This window comes from Rhinolophus sinicus, chromosome 6 (assembly GCF_057876585.1).
Source record: "Rhinolophus sinicus isolate RSI-liver-muscle chromosome 6, RSI-T2T, whole genome shotgun sequence".
In the NCBI taxonomy this organism is placed as follows: domain Eukaryota; kingdom Metazoa; phylum Chordata; class Mammalia; order Chiroptera; family Rhinolophidae; genus Rhinolophus; species Rhinolophus sinicus.
The window spans coordinates 34305946-34326106 of NC_142506.1; the positions used below are offsets into that span (position 1 = coordinate 34305946).

General features: G+C 38.7%; 1 protein-coding gene and 1 pseudogene across 2 annotated transcripts in view; one reads left to right on the top strand and one right to left on the bottom strand.

Moving 5' to 3' along the window:
• The window catches only part of CPQ (carboxypeptidase Q), a 565463-nt gene that overhangs the window by 445109 nt on the left and 100193 nt on the right, over nt 1-20161 (bottom strand). The window lies entirely within an intron of this gene.
• Nucleotides 1457-2257, top strand: LOC109437400 (large ribosomal subunit protein uL10 pseudogene; annotated as a pseudogene).

The following is a 20161-nucleotide window of genomic DNA, read 5'->3' on the forward strand; positions in this document are numbered from 1 at the left end:
AGTCCCAGGCGCTCCTCTTAAAGGGACCACACCAGACTTACCAATGGAATCACTGGCTCTGAGCTCTAGCGCTGGGGCAGCAGCTGGAGAGGCGACAGGGACATATGGGGGCAGAACCAAATTGTTTGGCTTCAGGACAAGGGATGGAGTGGCAGCTTTCTCCTGGATGGAGTTGCTGACAGAAGCCATTGTTTGTTGAGCCCTCCCCCTTCCCACTGTGCAGACACAGGCAGTTGCCTTATGTGAATCTCGATCAAGCTGGCTAATGCTCATTGTTTGCCACACCCTGGTGATTCAAGACCCTGCCCCACCCAACTTTCAGGCACCCCAAGCCTCTTCCAGTGGCTTTTCATACAAACCACCTGCCTTGGCTCATGTTGCAGACTTTCCTAGGGTCTCTCAAAAGTATGCTGAATGCAGACAAGCAGAATCTGGCTTGAGCCTGTTCCGTACCTCTGGCTGAGTAGCCCTAAGCCCAGCACTAGCGGCAGCTGGCCTTGGTTCACAGCTTGGCCTCTCGAGGTACTTCCAAGCATGGCACAGGCAGTGACTATCTGCGACTTGCTTTGTGGCTCCTGCAGGGTGGCCCCAGGTGGGGCACAAGCTGTGGCTGAATTTGACCTGCAACGGGTCCCCTCTCAGGTGACCCTGAGGCGGGCACACCTAGTGGCCAGCTTTGAAATGAACTGGAGCATCATCCAGCCGCCTCCAAGAATGACACACCCAAGGGGAAGATTGGACAGGTACAAGACCCATACTGTGATAGATTCAGCTCTGTAGGGTCAATCCTGCACCACAACTCCTCCACTGTAGTCAAGGCCAGTCCTCAAAACCAGTGAGTCTGAGGATCTATCATCCCATTGATGTGCAAGTAGCAACCAAGGATCAACTACAGAAGGAGGGCACACACAACCCACACAAAGGACACACCGGGAATGATGCATGGCTCAAGTGACCAGGTGACTGCGCCACTGAGCCCTACAGCACACTTACTACGTAAGGTCACTCTACTAAGACTGGGAGACATAGAAGCCCTACCTAATAATACACAGAAACAAACACAGGGAGGCAGCAAAAATGTGGAGACTAAGAAACATGTCCCAAATAAAAGAACAGAACAAAACTCCAGAAAAAGAACTAAACAAAATGGAGACAAGTAATCTACCAGACGCAGAGTTCCGAACACTGGTTATAAGGATGTTTGACGACCTCAGGGAGAACTTCAACAAAGAAATAGGAAACAAACAAATGGAGACAGAAAACATAAAAAAGAGAACTCAGAAATAAAGAATATAATAACAGAAATGAAGAACACATTACAGGGAATCAACAGTAGATTAGATGAAACATGGATCAAATCAGTGATTTAAAAGATAGAGTAGCCTCTCACCAGGCAACCTTGTAAGAGACACATCATCTTTACACCCTGCATGGCAATCCCTGATGCACCGCCATGATGCCCAGGGAAGACAGGGTGACCTGAAGTCCAACTACTTCTTTAAGATCATCCAACTTCTGGATGATTATCCACAATGCTTCATTAGGGAAGCAGACAATGTGGGCTCCAAGCAGATGCGGCAGATCCACAAGTCCCTCCGTGGGAAGGTGGTGGTGCTGATGAGCAAGGACACCATGATGTGCAAAGCCATGCAAGGGTATCTGGAATATAACCCAGCTCTCGAGAAACCACTGCGTCATATCCCGGGAAGTGTGGGCTTTGTGTTCGCAAAGGAGGACCTCACTGAGATCAGAGACATGCTGCTGGACAATAAGGTGCCAGCTGTTGTCCATGCTGGTGCCACTGCCCCTTGTGAAGTCACTGTGCCAGCCCAGAACACTGGTCTGGGGCCCAAGAAGACTTCCTTCTTCCAGGCTTTAGGCATCACCACTAAAAGTTCCAGGGCACCGTTGAAATCCTGAATGATGAGCAGCTGATTAAGACTGATGACAAAGTGGGAGCCAGCAAAGCCACACCGCTGAACATGCTAACATCTTCCCCTCCTCCTGGGGGTTGATCATGCAGCAGGCGTTTGACAATGGCAGCATCTACAACCTGGAAGTGCTTGACATCACAGAGGAAACTCTGCACTCCTGCTTCCTGGGGGATGTACGCAAGGTTGCCAGCATATGTCTGCAGACTGACTACCAAACTGCTGAATCAGTACCTCATTCTATCATCAGTGGATACAAGCAGGTACTGCTTTTATCTGTGGAGATTGATTGCACCAATGGAACAGAATTGAGAACCCAGAAATAAATCCCTATGTATATGGGCAAATAATTTTCGACAAAGGAGCCAAAGGCATACAATGGAGAGACGAAATCATCTTCAATAAATGGTGCTGGGAAAATTGGAAAACCACATGCAAAAGAATAAAACTAGACTGCTATCTGTCACCATACACACACAAAAATCCACTCAAAATGGATCAAAGACCTAAATATAAGACCTGAAACAATAAAATACATAGAAGAAAACAGGTACAAAACTTATGGACCTTTGTCTTAGAAAGGATTTTTATGAATTTGACCTCAAAGGCAAGGGAAGTAAAAGCAAAAATAAATGAATAGGACTACAGCAGACTAAAAAGCTTCTGCACAGCAAAAGAAACCATCAACAAAACAATGAGGCAAACAACCGAATGCAAGACAATATTTGCAAACACCTCAGATAAGGGGCTATCCAAAATATAAAGAACCCATACAACTTAACAACCAGAGGACCTAAACAGACATTTGTATGTCTCCCAAGAGGACATACGAATGGCCAACAGATAATATGAAAATATGCTTAACTTCACTAACTATTAGGGAAATGGAAACCAAAACCACAATGAGACACCACCTCACACCTGTTAGAATGGCTATTGTCAACAAGACAAGTAATAACAAGTGTTGGAGAGGCTGTGGAGAGAAAGGAACCCTCATACACTGCTGGTGGAAATGTATTAGGTAGGTGCAAAGTAATTGTGGTTTTTGCAACTGTTTTTAATCTTTAAACCGCAATTACTTTTGTACCAACCTAATAAATTGGTATAGCCACTGTGGAAAACAGTATCGAGGTTCCTCAAAAAATTAAGAATAGAATTACCATCTTTCACCGAAAGTAAGACCTAACCAGAAAATAAGTCTAGCATGATTTTTCAAGATAACATCCCATGAACATAAACCCTAATGTGTCTTTTGGAGCAAAACTTAATATAAGACCCAGGTTATTTTTGGGGAAACCAGCAATCCCTCTTCTGGGTATCTACCCAAAAAATTTGAAAACATTAATCCGTAAAGATGTATGTACCCCTATGTTGACTGCAGCATTATTCACAGTGGCCAAGACACGGAAACATCCAAAATGTCCTTCAATAGATGACTGGATAAAGAAGACGTGACATATCCAATGGAATACTACTCAGCCATAAGAAAAGATGAAATACTGCCATTTGTGACATCATGGATGGATCTTGAGAATACCATGCTAAACAAAATTAAGTCAGGTGGAAAAAGTTGAGAATCACATTATTTCACTCATGTGGGATATAAAACTTAAAGTAACAAATGAATAAGACAAACAAAAACTCACAGACACAGACAACAGTATGGTGGTTACTATAAGGAAAGAGGGAAGGAGAGGTAAAAAAGGGTAAAGGGGGTTAAATGTATTGTGACAAAAGGAGATCTGACTTTGGGTGGTGAACACACAATGCAATATATACAAGATATATTATAGAATTCTACACTGGAAACCTATATAATTTTATTAACCAATGTCACCCCAATAAACTTAATAAAACTGAAAAAAGGAAATCACACGATGGCAACTATAGACAGACCTAGAAATAAGTCAATACATAAGACAGTATTTAACAAATACTATGACTAACAGTTACAAGATATTGATAATATGGTAGAAAGGCATGTGTTTCTTTTGTCAAGAAAAAAGACAATTTGAAACTCCAGAAAGAAAAACGTTTTCCAAGAATGGTCCCAATATGAAACAAGTCAAATCACAGCATGAGTCTGAGTAATAGACGGAATATTAAAAGAGAAAGAATTCATTTAGCCTTGACCTTTGGAACATTCCCCTTAAAGGGACATAGATGTTGAATTGCATCGCCTTTTCTGTGTATTCAATATTCCTACCAAATATACAGTGAATATTTACATAATTATTATATTCAAATGCTATCAGCTTTTAACTTTCAAAGTCAACCTACAGACAAAGTATGAAAGATTTATTATAATTAAAAACAGAATGCTCTAAACCTTCCCCAAATAAAAGTGATAACATAGTCATCACTTTGGTAAATGTGTAAAGAAAAAGAGGCAAGAAGAATGTTAAACTGGGAAATTCATTTCCGCATCTTAAACAACAAAGATTCAAGAATGCTTAAAGCTGATAAATCAAGAAGCTGAAGTTTAACTATTTTTTTTAATTATAATGATTACCCAAAAAAATTAAAATTGGGGGAGATTTGAGAAGGAGAGGTAAGAGTAGTATAAATAATCTTTCATATTGAAAAATCAATACAGTACATATCTACAGTTAAAAAAATAAAAATGAAATATATAATTATATTATTTAAAGTTATGGAAGTAACCACCAGAAGAAATGCAAATAATAAAAAATATTCAAAAGTAATTACCACTGAAGTGTGAGTTTGCAGGTAGGGAATCTAAAATATATTTTACTTTTTATTTGATGTCCTCTACTATTTAAATTCCTATTTGCAGGTATAGGTATTACTTTTAGTATATTTTTTAAAGAAGTAAAAGCTATAATCAAGAATAACAGAATAAATATATGATAATTGTTAAGCTTTATGTGCCAAATACTATAGCATAAAATATAAAACACAAAAATTATCAGGAATGTAAATAAAAATTGATAAAAATTCAATTTGATAAGAAAAGTAATTTACCACGCTCTATAATAATAGATCAAGTAAGCCAAAATAAATAAAAATTATTTATATACTTCGTGCCTTTAGAAACAATACATTTTTAATATCTATGAAATATTTATAAAAACTGACCAAGTAATTGATCACATGATGACTCTCAGGACTTTCCAAACACTATAAATTATAGACTACATTCTCTAATCACAATGCAATAAAAATAGAAATTAATAACAAAATAATTTAATATCCATGAAAAAGACTTTTAAAGCACTCTTGTATTATTTTATCAAATGAGAAATTTAAATTAAAAGTAGAGCTATTTAACCCTAATGAAAATAATAACTAAGTATTAATATATGCATTCCTCATAAAGCTATACTCAAAAGCCAAATCCACTTAGAGTAGCTCTGGAAGAACCTGGAAATTGCAGTTGCCTCTGGTGGAGAAGATTGGGGTAGGGGAAGGAAGGGACTTGCTTTTCTCTGTAAACCCTTTTGTAAACTTTGAATGTTGCACCATGTGCATAACAGACCACAAAATACAGAATTATTTTTAATTCAAATGAGTAGACTTAAATATTTTCATTACTAAATGAAGAATTTTGTTTAAACGAACTACTAAATCCACTCAAGAAGCTAGAAAGAAAGAAAAAAAAACATGAAAAGCAGAAAGAATAAAATAACGTAAGCAGAAAACCAATGAATTTTAAAACAATAAAATAACTAGATGGATAGATAGGTAGATAAATGGATAAGTAGAATCGGTGGGTATTTGGGAAAAGAGTTTTAAACTGACAAAGTTCTGACAAATCTAAATAAAAAGGAAAGAAACAAAATTAGAAAGGAGGTAGGAAATAAGAGTTCACCATTTACTAAGTACCATGCACTGTGTTACAAGCATTTGGCATAGATCATTTCTTTTTGTTTTATTTATAAAATAGGTAAGTAAACATATCTTAAGAATTAACGAGAATTCTACCCAAAATTGTATTTTAACAAATTTAGAAATCTCAGTAATTGAATAATTTTCTAGAAATATGAATCAATAAAATTAATTCAATGGAATAGGAGTGCTGAATATCAATGGAAGACACTGCAAATGTTATCAAGGGATGATTTGCAAAACTGGCCCAGACAATGCTATAGGCATTTTGAGAAAGAAACTGATTAACATCCATATTGTAAAATCTATTCCAGAGCATATGAAATAATGAAAAGCTATCCCAGTTCATTTTCTGTCATTAACATAACTCATACCAAAATATGACAATGACTAGTATTCTCCAAAGAGGCTTCTGTGGAAATTAGTGTCATTTTCTGGGTCGGGGATGGGGGTAGTCTGAATTATGAATTAGTTTGGAAAACACTCTTTCAGAGATTATAGCCTATGTTAGTATATTAATGTCTCAGAGATACCTGAACCAAAGAATTTGGTTAAAAAGTATTAATATCCCTTTCTCAAATGTATCTGACCATGGAACCATTTTTTTCCTCATAATATTCCATCTTAGAAAACACTTCAAGAAATGGTACTCCAGACAAGATTCATTCATGGATACAATCCTAAATGAGGAACCTGTGAAATTAAGTCAAAAGTATATTAAAATAATAAACCAGCATAATCAAGTAGGGATTACCTCAGGAATAAAAGGATTATTTAATATTAGAAAAACATATTAATAAAACATGCTGCATCACTATGTCAAATAAAAAAGAGCGCATAATTATCAAAAAAGGACAAAAGATCATTTGATAAAATTCAACACTTTTTTTTTTATTTTGAAACCTACTAGTGAACTAGAAAGTAAAGTATATTTCCTAATCTCTCTTAGACCAATTGCCAATACCTCTTAGGAGCAAATTATTAAAGTTGCTCTCATTTAAATCAAGAAAAAGTTAAGCCTGTCCTACATCATTACTAACATTCTAAAAAAAAACAAGATATATAAATATTTGAACAACAGGATGGAAATTATAATTATTTGTACAAGATGATATGATTGTTTTTCCATAAAATATGAGAACCAAAAAACTATTAAAAATAACACTCAACAAATTGGCTAATTATGAAATATTCAAGATTCAGTTATCTATATATTAGCAATAACTAGTAAGAAAATGTAATGAGGGGAAAGTCCATTTTACAATAGCTACAAACTATAAATTATGGAAGCAAAACCTTGAAAGAAGAAACAGAGAAGAAAACAAACAAATGAAAAGATAAAATATGCTTCTGAAGAAGTAAACTAAATTCTAGTGGAAAATGTAAATTAGTCCCAAATAAATTTAAATTTTTGGTATAATGTTAAGCATTGTATGTGGCAAACACTGTGTGTAAAGACAGCTATATTTAAAAAATAGACCCTTGCATATACTATAACTTAATTTATGACAAAGTATACATCATAAGCCAATATGAAGAAAAATGGATTATTCCATAAATGGTTTATGTAAAACTTGCGAAGCATTTTGGAAGAAAAAAATCAACTTATGGTGTCACTTCACACCACACAAAAATATATACTTTGAAGCATATAGGTAAATATTTGCCAAATTTTAGAGAGAAGAGTTTTCTAAACCTAATAACACTGAAAAGACAGGATAAAATAATGGAATGACATGGCATCATGAAACCTGACTTTCAAAACCATTAATGAAATGAACAAAAGTAATTAATAAGCAGCCAGAAATATACCAGCAATAAGACAAAGGAAGGGACACAACCACAGAAGGGATGTAACCTCATATGCTAGTATCTGAAGAGTGAAAACCAGGGAATGAGGGGCGATCTCAGGAATCAAAAATCAGCTACCCCACAGAAGCAGTTCCAATGGAAGAAGATAAATGAATAAAATTCAGAAAAGTCTCCCAGTATTACTTAATGCCAAGTTGGGAATAAAGCTATTTGTCTATTCACACAGTCATTTAATTTGCTAAAACATATGATATATTTACTCTATTCCAAGTACTATTCATTCACTCTGGAGAATACCAATCTGAAGGAATTATCTTTTCTATGGGTAATAATTTTGAAAAATAAAATATTATCTCTTTATAATTCAAGTATCATATGTTCTCTAGAGACATCTTGTAACAGCAAAATCAGTCAAAAAAAAAAAAAAAAAAAAAGTCTCCATGGATAATTTGGTACCAATATCCGTAAATATGTATGTGTTATAAAAATTCATCATAACATACCTATGGTCTCATAGACAGTTTTTTCCCATTTTTAAATTTTTTATTATAGTTGAAATTCAAATTTATATTAGTGTTAGGTGTACAGCATAGTACTTAGGCATTTATATAATGTATGCAGTGATCCCCCGACTAGTCTAGTACCCACCTGGCACTATACATAGTTAATACCATATTACTGACTATATGAGTATTCCCTCCGCTGTACTTTACATCCCCATGACTGTTTTGTAACTAACAATTTGCACTTCTTACTCCCTTCACCTTTCTCACTCACCTCCCAACTCCCCTCCCATCTGGAGAATAACCATCAGTTTGTTCTCTGTATCTATAAGTCTGTTTCTGTTTTGTTTTTTGTTTGTCTATTCTGATTTTTATATCCCACATATAAGTGAAATCATATGGTATTTGTCTTTGTCTGGCTTAACTTCACTTAGCATAATACACTCTAGGTCCATTCATGTTGTCACAAATGATAAGATTTCATTTTTTATGGCAGAGTAATATTCCATTGTCTGTATGTACTACTTCTTCTTTATCCATTCGTCTATTGATGGTCATTTTGGCTAATTCCTTATCTTGGCTATTGTAAACAGTGCTGCAGTGAACATAGGGGTGCATGTAACTTCAAATTAGTGTTTTGGATTTCTTTGGATAAATACCCAGAAGTGGAATTGCTGGGTCATAAGACAATTCCATCTTTAATTTTTGAGGAACCTCCAAACTATTTTCCACAGGGGCTATGCAAATGTGCAATACCACCAACAGTGTATGAGGGAAGACAGCAGTTTTTAAATGTGATGATATTTCACTTACCTCTTTCCTTTTTCATAAATATATTTCTACATCATTTGAACACCTGTATAAATAACTTTGTATAGATGAATCAATTTGTTTGATCAGCTCCCTATAGGGGGCCTTCAGGTTGGTTCCAAATAAATATCTTTATACAAAACTCTTAGAACACTTGTTAGATTATTTCATTTAAAAAAATAGAAGTGGAATTGGCAAGAAAAAAAAAATAAACACCTTTAAGAACTTTAATAAGCATTGCAAAACTGTCCTCTAGAAAGGCATTACCAATTTACACTTCAATTCTCACCAACAGTGTAAAGTCTGCTTGTTCACACCCCAGGCACCCCTAATATACATTTATTTTATTTTATTGGGGAATATTGGAGAACAATGTGTTTCTCCAGGGCCAATCAGCCTCCAAGTCGTTGTCCTTCAATCTAGTTGTGGAGGGCTCAGGTCAGCTCCAAGTCCAGTTGCCATTTTCAATCTTTAGTTGCAGAGGGCGCAGCCCGCCATCCGCATGGGAATTGAACCGGCAACCTTGTTGTTGAGAGCTCGTACTCTAACCAAATGAGCCATCCGGCCACCCCGCAACCCCTACTATTGAAATACCTTCTTGACTACAGTGTCCTTGCATTTCCCTCATTCTCAAGTTCTTTACTAGTCCCGAACTAAGCCTCTTTCACAGTCCAGAGTTCACGCTGACAAAAGAGGCCCCTTCCAAGCTGTAGGTTTCTTCCTCCCTCTAACAACCAGTCCTAGGTCTTTGTTGTTTACTGACAAATCATTTCAGCAATCTTCAGATCAGAATGAAAGATCATGAATGCCTGAGTTCTGATCCTTGCTGATTGAGATATCAAAGCACTGGCCCTAATCCATATTTGAGACAGACACAAGTCTAGTAAACTAAAAAGATAGTTCCAAGCTTTTCAAATGGCCATTATCACATTGCTCTCAATATATGAAATTTTCTTGACTGCTCTTGGCAAAGTTGAACTGTTTCCCAGAGCAAGGAGAGAAGCCAAATCACCTGGCAAGTCTCTTATCACTAAATGGGTGCACATAAGATCCTGTGTTCTAGGATAATCATAATAATAAGGCTAAGTTTCTTGAGGAACAAATATCTTAGTCAAAACAAGACTCTCATTTAGCATCAGTTATTAAACATCAAATTTGTGCCAGACCCCATAGTGGTACTTAGATATAAAGCTGAATGAGATATAACCTAACAAGAAACACAGAAATAAAATAATAATAGTAATGATAATAATAATACAATACGAACTACAAAAAAGGTATAGACAAATATCCCAAATAACATGGAGAATATAGAGAAAGTAATTAGTTAATATCTGTAGGGGTCAGAGAAGGCTTTGCAGATAAGATGACAAATCCATTGGATCTTCAACAATGAGTAGGAGTTCTTTAAGAAGAGAAGCTTTCAAAAGGCAGTCCAGAAAGAGAGAACCATAAGGACACAGGCCCTGCTGCTCACCACTGTTCACAGACAACACTGATGTTCCACAAACCGAGTCAAGGTATTTTACTCTTTAAATCATAGAATGGCAATCTGTTGCAACAAGTCTTTTTATCTAAAGTAATATGTGTACAGAACATTCTTAATTTTAAGTTATTCTTGCACAAATATTTCTTCAGTATTTTTTCTAATTTTTTAATAGCAAAAAGTAGCAAAGTTAAACATTACAGTAAAAATATAAAAACATAACAGTAAAAATATCCAAAAAAAATATTAAAGAATTTGGAGAGCCAAATTCAATTCAGTAATTTTTTTAATGAATAAATGCTTGTAATTTTATACTTTAGAATATTTCTATGAATAAGATTGTCCCTGGATCCAACAATAATGTAAAATATAAAGCTATTCCACACTAACAAAACAAAAAAAAAGATTACTCTAGGTAATCAGCTACCTACACTAGTTTGAGAAACAAAGGATTCCTGCATGGATGAGGGTGAAAATTTCAGACATAAAACTACAAAGATAAGGTCTGATGCAATAGTAGAAAAGGCCTAGGAAGCTATGCTGAGAAATTAAATGTTTTCTAATGCAAGGAAATAAATAATTGTGTGAGGGATTTCTTGGTGCTGGTTGTTTTATAGACACACACTAAAAAACCTCTAATGATAGCATAAAAAAATGGACTTGATGAGAGGAGACTGGAGACTACTGTAGTTATGCAAGAAAGAAACAGAATCAAAGCAGACACAAATAATGAAAACAGTATATTGTCATCACATGCTAATTAGCTAATTTCTGGCAAATTTTAAACAAGTAGCGTCTTTGATATCAAAGAAGAATAATCAGTATAGTTAACAGGTATATGAAAATGTGCTCAGGAACACTAATCATCAGGGAAATCTATGTCAAAACCAAAATGAAATATCACCTCATACCTGTTAGGATGCTATTATCAAAAAGCGAAAGATAACCAATGTTGGCAAGCATGTGGAGAAAAAACTTTTCTTGTGCATTCTAGGTGGGAATGTAAATTGGGGAAACCATTATGAAAAACAGTATGGAGGGTCCTCAAAAAAATAAACATAGAATTATCATATGATCCAGCAATCACACTTCTGGGTATTTATCCAATAGAATTGAAATGAGGATTAGGAAGCGATAGCTACATTTCCATGTTCATTGCAATGTTACTGACAATAGCCAAGACATGAATGATAGAATGATAAAGGAAATCATTTATATACAGCATTATATACATTTAAATACATATTATTTATATACAGTGTAATATTATTCTGCCTTAAAAAAAGGAAATCCTGCCATTTGTGACAACATGGATGAAACTGGAAGACATTATGCTAAATGAAATAAGCCACACACAGTAGAACGAATACTGTACTACATGATTCCACTTAAGAACTCTAAAATAGGGAAACTCACAGAAGCAGAGAGTAGAGTGGTGGGGACTCATTCAGGGACTCACGCAGGGTCTCAGATCCCACTCCCCACATGAGAACGCAGGATATGGTGAGGCCAAAAAGGAACAACCGTGGAGCCATAGATAGGGGAGTCAGACCACTATATTTTTGCTAGTTGCTGGGTGAGACACACGAAATAGGATCCACACGATCCACAATCCACCACCACTTTTCTGCCTGCCAACCAGCCAACCAAGCAACGTAGTCACGGCAGTTATATCAGCAGCCAATTGGCCAACCAGCTACAGCCAACAGCCAACCGCCAACCACCATCTGAGCCAGCAACCCCCCCATGTGAGGCCGAGAGCCTGGAAACTGCTTTCTGGGACGCTGTCCCCACACTCCACCCCTCCAGGGTCTCGCCTCACAATCTACGCTACAAGTGTCTTCTACGAGGGGCCCTGTGTCAGGAACCCAGCTAACGAAAAAAAAAGGTCCCAGTCCAGTTCAAGTAATGTCCCAGTGGGTATCCCTCAATGTCTACCTACTTTCTGGGCACAGCCAGAGCTTCCAGGGCACCGCCAGTCCTTCTGGGCAGAGCCAGACTTCCTGGGCACAGCCAGGGTTTCTCATAAACAAGACTGTAGTCTGTGCCAGTGTCAACTAGGGCCAAACCCTCTGCACATTAGAAGATGACCAATGTATAGACAGTTCCATATGGGTCCTCCAGTCCCCACTTGTCCCCTCTGACCGGGTACCTTGGCCCCACCCCTAATCGAGCTGAAAGAAGTCAGCCTCAAGCGGCAGCATGAAGTCCTGCAGGGACACAGGTCGGGCTTTCCCAGACTTCTCCTTTAGGCTTTGCCGATATTGCTGTTCCGGGCACAACCGTTTCCAAAGTTCCAACAACAGTGCATTGGGTTGTCGGTCTACTTTTTCCCAATCAACCCCTCTGCTGCCAGGAGATCACACCACATCTGTGCGTGTGTTACTCTCTGAGACCCGCGAACTCGCCCCTTTATTTTTGACTTGGGCTTCCAGGTCTTAACTTCTCGGACCTCCTGTTTTAAATTGCATTGTTGCCGGCTTTCAACATCCCCTAGGGTGGCCGTGGCAATTGTAATTTCATGGATCTGCTGCCCTACATAGTGCATAAGAATGGCAACCAAGGAACCAAAAGCACTTGCAGGGGCAGTATCCTAAACCAGATCTCTCATGCTGGTTGTAAAACATTCGTCATCCAGCCCTCGCATATTAGGGTTGAATATAACATGCCTCATACCCATTTCACGGATGATTTGAGTAAGTTCAGTATGCGATTGCCATTTACTCACAGTGTCTGGCAGCTCACCAGCCTGTCCCCACCCTGTGCGTACCGCAGCAGTGAGCCACTCCATTAGAGTGTGGTTGCCCTGGTTGTAGGCCAACCTATGGCAATTCTGCAACCTTTGTTACAGAGACGGATGCACTGTCACGAAGGCTAGCTTTTCCATTTTGCCTGGGGAGCAGAGAATGCTGTCTGCCCCCTCATCCCATAAATGTAGTAGCCAAGCTGAGACTGGCTCTGCAGGGCACTGTCGGTACCGCCTCCCCAGCTCCTGCGACTCAGTGGGAGTGTAAGAGGTGTAGGTTGTGAACTCAGTCACAGCTGGGTTGCCGGCAGCAACGCCCCCGGGGCCAAAAGGTTGCACATGCTTTACCTTTTGCTTCAAGATGAGCCGGGCTTGGGGGTTGGGAGCTACATTGTCTCCACTCACATCGTCCACCTCTGCCTCGGAATCTCCACGATGGGGCTCCTCCTCTAACAGGCGGACCCGAGCATCCAACACCTCCCACCGGGACACCTGGACCCTCACCTGGGCTAGGCCAGCAAGCGCTTCCTCCAAGTTATGATGCATTCTAGTGAGAACCTCCTCCAACCAAGGGTCCCAAGCTTCCAACGCCTCCCTCTCAGGCTGCTGGTCTAGCACATCAGCTATTTCATTAAGCCCATCCTCCATGTTATGACACAACACAGTGAGAAACATCCATCTCACACGGCCGGCTGTACCCTTCATCTCCTCTGGCAGCCCATCAGCTAGAACCTGCAGGGCCTTCTCCACACTGGCCAGAGAGCCATCCATGTTTTCCCACCCCTCCTCAGGGATCCAACTTCTGAGAACAGTGGCTACCGGATACCACACACTGTATGGTAGGCCACCTGTCCTCTTGCCCAGAGTCAGATGCCATTCCTACCTGGTCGGAATTCTGCTCACCATGCCAGGCATCCGATTGGGTGGAGGCTTCAGTGCAAGATGCCTGCAACCCTCAGAGCCTACAGCAGTAGCTGATTACCAAAAGGAAGATGACGCTTTCTATGGCCAAGAGCGTGGTGTGTGATCTGGAGGTTTGAGTCTCCCAGGCAGACTACGCCTCCCATTCCCGGCGCAGCTCCTCACGGGCCTTCTGAAAGTGAGCTTTCATATGTATAAACTGCTCCATTACCTTACAGAGAATTTTGGCCGACACCAAATCCTGCTTGCTGCGCCATGTGTCATGCAGGGTGTCACGCGGGGTCTCAGCTCCCACTCCCCACATAAGAATGCAGGATATGGTAAGGCCAAAAAGGAACACCCATGGAGCCATAGATAGGGGAGTCAGACCATTATATTCTCGCTAGCGGCTGGGCGAGACACACGAAGTAGGATCTACACAATCCACAATCCACGGTCCAATTTTCTGCCTGCCAACCAGCCAACCAACCAACGCAGTCATGGCAGGTATATCATTAGCCAATTGGCCAATTGGCTACAGCCAACAACCAACCACCACTCGAGCCAGCAACCCCCCACACAAGGACAACAGACTGGAAACTGCTCTCTGGGACTCTGTCCCCACAGGTGTCCCTCTGTCCCCAGGGACTAGGGAGAGAGGGATATGAGGCAGTGTTGGTCAAAGGGTACAAAGTTTCAGTTACGGAAGATGAGTAAGTTCTAGAGATCTATTGTACAGCATAGTGTCTATAGTTAACAATACTGTATTATATACTTAAAATTTTGGGACGTCATAAAAATGGCGGAATGAGGTGAGCCTCTTGAAATCTCCCCTGGAATTTACAACAAACTGAACAACTATAACTCCAAAGAAGACTCCCTGCATAGCAGACAGGCAAGACTCAGAGGCGCACTACTGAAAACATATAAGGTGGGCAAATTGCACGAGCGGGCAAAGAGGAAAGGGAGAAGTGCTGAGACGGGATGCGTGGGCGCAGGATGCAGACCTAGCTCAGTGCTCCGAGCTCGCTAAATTCCAGAACTACCACAGCTGCGGGAGAGGGAAGAACTTGGATTGCTAGTGCTCTACTTATGGCCAACAGAGCTGAGGGGACAGCATATAATACGGCTGAACACAACGCTCACTGCAGAGACCTCGAAGCAAAGACTGAGAGAAGAAGGCTAAAAACGGTGGTTTAAGCCCTCACTGCCAAGGAGAGAATGGAAGCATTAGGCACTGAGTATAGCCGCCCCCTCCCGGCCCTCCCAGAGCTGGCCCCGCCTCCATCTGCCAGGTGCTAGAAGCGGAACAGTAGCAGTGTCAGATCAAAAGAACAGAATATTTGCTGTTCTGAGAACTGTGGACCGCAGACACAGATTTGCAGCCCAACTAACTCCAGCAAAGGGGAGGGAGCTGTGGAAGCAGGACCGGCTGTGGTGGTGGTCGCCACCATTGCTCTGTGCCTCTTCTCAGAACCCACACTGCCCCTGTCACAACCTAACTGGGAGGATGCCTGCAGGAGTGAACAGAGCTGCTAAAACACACAGTTCTGAATCTGGTGCAAGAACAGCTTTGGAAATTCATAAGCTCTCCACATCCCCCCATGGAGGAGGCGCCCTACTACCTGGGAGAACTGTTCACAGAGAAGCCCACCTTCCAGGGAATACCCCCATTGTGTGAGAAACCGGAATAGTGCAGATAAAAATAACACTACAGTTTGCGAGAGAATACAAGGCTGCAGTCAGAGAGAAAATAAAACATGTGACCAATACCTACTGGAAAACAAAAGAAAGACGTTTTTCTGTCAACCTGTTGCAGAACCAACTCCTATAGATGTATAGCAAGAGAAATAATAAATCAGTAATTGCCAGGAATAACCAAGGCAACAAGACAGCTCAGAAAGAAAGTGAAAAGTCTCCAGAAAAGGAACTTAAAGACATGGAAATATGTGACTTAAATGACAGAGAATTCAAGACTGCAGTTCTTTAAAAACCCAACAAGATGCAAGAAAACACAGAAACGCAGTTTAATGAACTCAGAAAAATAATCAAAGAACAAAATGAACATTTTACCAAAGAGATTGAAATTTTTAAAAAGAACCAAATAGAACTTCTGGAGATTAAGAACTAAATAGAAGAAATGAAGAATGAAATAGCCAGCTTAGAGAATACACATGGAGGAAAGAATCAGTGACATCGAAGATAGAAACCTGGAAATGACATGGGTGGAAGAAGAAAGACAGTAGACACTTAAAACAAATCAAAGAACTCCACAAGAACTCCCTGACTCCATCAGAAAGAGCAATATAAGAATAAAGGAAAGACAGAAAAAGACAAATACCATATGATCTCACATCTGGAATCTAAATAAAAGAATGAATGAACGAACTAATCAGAAACAGTCTCAGTGACATAGAGGAAAAATTGAAGGTTGCTAGATGGTGGTGGGGGATAAAGGGGAAGGTGAGGGGATTAGAAAGCACAATCGGTAATCACAAGATTGCCACGGGGATAGGAAAGTCAATTTGGGAATGTAATCAATATGTAGTAAAGATTTTGTAGGGTACCCGATAGACACTTGTCTCATTAGGGAGACCACCTCAGGGATGATGTAGATGCCTGATCACTGCACTGTACAACTGAAGCTGAACAATAATGAATGTCAACTATAATTTTATATATATATTTACAAAAAGTGGAATACAGCATTAGGAATAGAGACAGTAGAAACATAACGGTTCTGTGTGATGTCAGAGGGGTAGTGGATTGGGGGAATGGAGTTATCACTGTGTGACAGACATAAATGATGAATGTCTAACTATTACATTGTTTTGAGCACCGAAACTACTAAAAAAAAAAAAAAAGGTGAAAGAAAAAAAGAATAATGGGCATACAAGAAGGAGAAGAAAGAGAGAAGGGAACAGAGAGTATATTTAAACAAATCATCAATGAGAATTTCCCAAACTTGTGCAAAGAACAGGATCCTCGAATCCAAGAAACAAATAGACCAGTTACCTCAACCCCAACAGGCCTTCCCCAAGGTACATTGTACCGAAGCAGTCAAAAATTAACGACAAAGAAATAATGCTCAAGGCAGCCAGGGAAAAGAAGACGGTAAACTACAAAGGAAAACCCATTAGATTATCATCAGATTTTTCAGCAGAAACTCTACAGGTCAGGAGGGAGTGCAACCAAATATTCAAATGATTGAAAGAGAGAAATTATGAGCCAAAAATAACATATCCAGCAAAGATATCATTTAGATATGAAGAAGGAATAAAGACCTTTCCAGATATACAGAAGCTAAGGAAATTTTGTAACACTCTACCTGCATTACAAGAAATACTGAAGGAGACTATTCAGCCAGTATAAATAGGGATGCTTGGTGACAAGCAAAACTTAAAAGGGGGGAGGGGGGGAGTAAAGACCTGGACCGGAATAAGGGAATGGAGAAAGTAAGTGTGCTGAAGAAAATGGAATACTCTAAATATCAAACTTTCTTTTACATAAACTTAATGATAACCACTAAAAAAAAATCCAGAATTGAAATATATAACACAATAAAAGAAGAAACAGAGGAAAAAAATCATAGAATACCACCACACAGAAATAACAGACAACACAAAATGAAAGGAAACAATGGAGACACAGTCTTAACAGAAAATGAAAGATAGCATGACAGGAAATCATCACATATCCATAATCACCCTAAATGTAAATGGACTGAACTCATCAATAAAAAGGCACAGAATACCAGATGGGATCAAAAAACAAAACCCAGCCATATACTGCCTCCAAGAGACACATCTCAGCTACAAGGACAAACATAGACTCAAAGTGAAAGGATGGAAATTGATACTCCAAGCAAATGGTATCCAGAAAAAATCAGGTGTATCCATACTGATATCATATGAAACAGACTTCAGGATAAAAAAGGTAACAAGAGACAAAGATGAACATTTCATAATGATAAAGGGGACTATACAACAAGAAGACATAACAGTCATCAATATCTATGCCCCAATCAGGGAGAATCGAAATATACCAAGCAACTACTAACAGAACTAAAGGGAGAGATTGACCAAAACACAATTATAGCAGAGGACCTAAATACATCATTGACAGCTATGGGTAGATCATCCAAACAGAAAACAAATAATGAAATAGCAGCCTTAAATCCCACATTAGATGAAACGGATACAATTGACATTTATAGAGCACTTTATCCTAGAACATCAGACTGTATATTTTTTTCTAGTGTACATGGAACATTATCAAGGATAGACCATATATTTGGACATAAAACTACCCTCAGCAAATTTAAGAAGACTGAAATCATACTAAGCGTATTCTCTGGGCACAACGCTGAAATTGGATATCAACTGCAAAAAGAAAGCAGGAAAAACCACAAATATGCAGAAATTAAACAACATACTTTTAAAGAACCACCAGGTCAAGGAATAAATGAAAGGAGAGATCAAAAGATACATAGAAATAAATGACAATGAAAATACATCCTACCAAAATTTTGGGGATGCAACGAAAGCAGTTTTAAGAGGGAAATTTATATCATTACAGGCCTATCTCAAGAAAAATCCCAGATAAATACCTCACGTTATACCTTAAAGAACTAGAAAAAAAAGAACAAATGAAACCCAAGGTCAGCAGAAGAAAGGAAATAATAAAAATCAGAGCAGAATTAAATGAAATAGAGAACAAAAAGACAATTGAAAAAATTAATGCGACAAAGAGCTGGTGTTTGAGAAGATTAATAAAATTCTCAAACCCTTGGCTAGACTCACTAAAATAAAAAGAGAAAAGACACAAATAAACAAAATGAGAAATGAAAGAGGGGAAGTTATCACGGATGCCACAGAAATACAAAGGATAATCCAAGAATACGATGAAGGACTATATGCCATCAAATTCAATAACCTAGAAGAAATAGACAAGTTCTCAGAAACATATAGCCTTCCAATGCTGAATCACAAAGAACTGGAAAATCTAAACAGACCGATCACCAGTAACAAAATTGAATCTGTTATCCAAAACCTTCCCGAAAGCGAAAGTCCGGAACCAGCTGGCTTCACCAGTGAATTCTACCAAACCTTCAAAGAGAATCTAATATCTGTCCTACTCAAACTCTTCCAAAAAATTGAAGAGACAATACTCCCTAACTCACAACACTACCCTGATACTAAAACCTGGTAAGGATAACACAAAAAAAGAAAATGACAGACCAATATCTCTGACGAATACAGATGCAAAAATCCTAAACAAACTTCTAGCAAATCGAATACAACAATGCATTAAACAGATTATTCATCACGACCAAGTGGGGTTCATTCCCGGGGCACAAGGATGGTTCAACATCCACAAATCCATCAATGTGATACATCACATAAACAAAATAAATGACAAAAATCATATGAATATATCAATTGATGCAGAAAAAGCATTTGACAAGATACAACATCAATTTATGATTAAAACATTTAATAAAAGAGGTATAGAATGAAAATACCTTAACATAATAAAGGTCATATACGACAAACACTCAGCTAGTGTCATAATGAATGGTGAAAAACTGAAGCCCTTTGCTCTATGTTCAGGAACATGACAGGGCTGTCCCCTATCACCTCTGCTTTTCAACATAGTGTTGGAAGTCCTCGCCAGAACAATCAAGCAAGAGAAAGAAACAAAAGGCATCCAAATTGGGAATGAAGAAGTTAAATTGTCACTCTTTGCAGATGACACAGTGCTATATATAGAAAACCCTAAAGACTCCACCAAAAAGCTATTAGAAACAATCAACAAATACAGTAAAGTTGCTGGCTACAAAATCAACATACAAAAGTCCATTGCATTCCTATATACTAACATTGAAATCTCAGAAAAAGAAATTAAAACATCAATTCAGTTTGCAATTGCAAAAAAAAAGAATAAAATACCTTGGAATAAAGTTAACCAACGATGTGAAAGACCTATATGCTGAAAACTGTAAGACATTTTTAAAAGAAATTGAAGAAGACACAAAGAAATGGAAAGACATTCGTGCTCATGGATTGGAAGAATCAACATAGTTAAAATGGCCAGATTACCCAAAGCAATATACAGATTTAAT